Raw genomic sequence first — 1,293 nt, forward strand, 5'->3', positions numbered from 1 at the left:
TCATCATCTTTGATTTCAATTGAGCTAATAATAAACTAAATTTTCCTTCAAGTATCTTGATGGCATCGGTATGAGAGTTCACTTTACTGTTCAATGATGAAAAGTTATCTTTCATCCTTTTCAACAAATCATCTGAACCTTCTACTTTATCAAGTATGCATGACAACAAATCGTTCACCCAGGCACTACTTGCACTCCCTTTTGATTTTGGGCTCTCACTCAAGTGAGTATGGTTCTCATCATGATCATCTTTCCTTCTCCAATAATCATTTTGCTCAGCCCAATCTTGAAAGTATCTCCTTTGTTCTTCTCCCTTGTGATAGTTCCAACCTTGATTTCCGCCTCACTGTAGATAGCGTGGGTGGAAACCCTCCTCATATCCCTTGGAGCTCCAACCTTGATTCTCCCCTGGCCTTGAGTAACCTGAAGAAGAACCCTCCTCAATACTAAACACTCCACATGTCCCCTTCATGTGCTCCTGTAGAAATTCCATTTGGGTCAACATCTTCTTGATGTTTTCATCCCTCTCTCTCTCTTTATCAAGTTGTTCTTGCGTTAATCTAAAACAAAATGGAGAGACTTGATCCTCTTGGGTGTACCATGCTTGGTTTATTCTAGTCAAGTCATGAAGAAGAAACTAAGCTACCTCAAATGATTGTAACATTATTCCTCCTCGTACCAATTGATCAGCCACTCCTTTATTAACCGAATCAAGACTCCGGTAAAAATATTGAAGTACCAAATCATTTGGTAGCCCATGAGTTGGGCATTTAAGTAAGAATTTCTTAAACCTCACCCACGTTTCATGGATGGGTTCCCCCTCCAGTCGCTTGAAACCTTGAATTTCGTCTCTAAGTTTCATCATCCTTGATGGAGGAAAGAACCTTGTGTTATATTCTATAATCAACTCCTCCCATGATGTGATGGAATTGTTTGGTAACTCGGCCAACCACTTATTAGCTTCTCCCGTTAAGGACAGTGGAAACAACCACAACCGAATTGACTCTTATGACACCTTTTTTAATGAAAAAGGGCTACAAACCTCTGTAAAATTTCTCACATGCTCATGCGGGTCTTCGTGATCTAGCCCTCCATATAGTCCCCTCATTTGGAGTAGGTGAAGAGTTGTGCTAGTGACTTCAAACATCGCATTTTTATAAGCTTATGGGATACAAATTGTACCTATTCAACCTGATTGAGTTGGGTTGTATACACTATCATCTATACCATCCCGATGACCTACTTGGCTATCATTCATATCTTTCTCACTCATGTTCACTTCTACGTAGTCCA

The 1,293-nt window shown here is 40.1% G+C and overlaps 1 non-coding gene across 1 annotated transcript; it reads left to right on the forward strand.

The window, feature by feature from the left end:
- The first annotated feature begins 752 nt into the window (after positions 1-752).
- LOC125821658 (small nucleolar RNA R71) lies at positions 753-859 on the forward strand. The gene has a single exon (XR_007442604.1). It is a non-coding gene; the product is annotated as a small nucleolar RNA R71 (small nucleolar RNA).
- The last annotated feature ends 434 nt before the right edge of the window (positions 860-1,293 follow it).

The sequence above is a fragment of the Solanum verrucosum genome, unplaced genomic scaffold, assembly GCF_900185275.1.
Source record: "Solanum verrucosum unplaced genomic scaffold, falcon-dt-bn FXZP01000212.1, whole genome shotgun sequence".
Taxonomy (NCBI): Eukaryota; Viridiplantae; Streptophyta; class Magnoliopsida; order Solanales; family Solanaceae; genus Solanum; species Solanum verrucosum.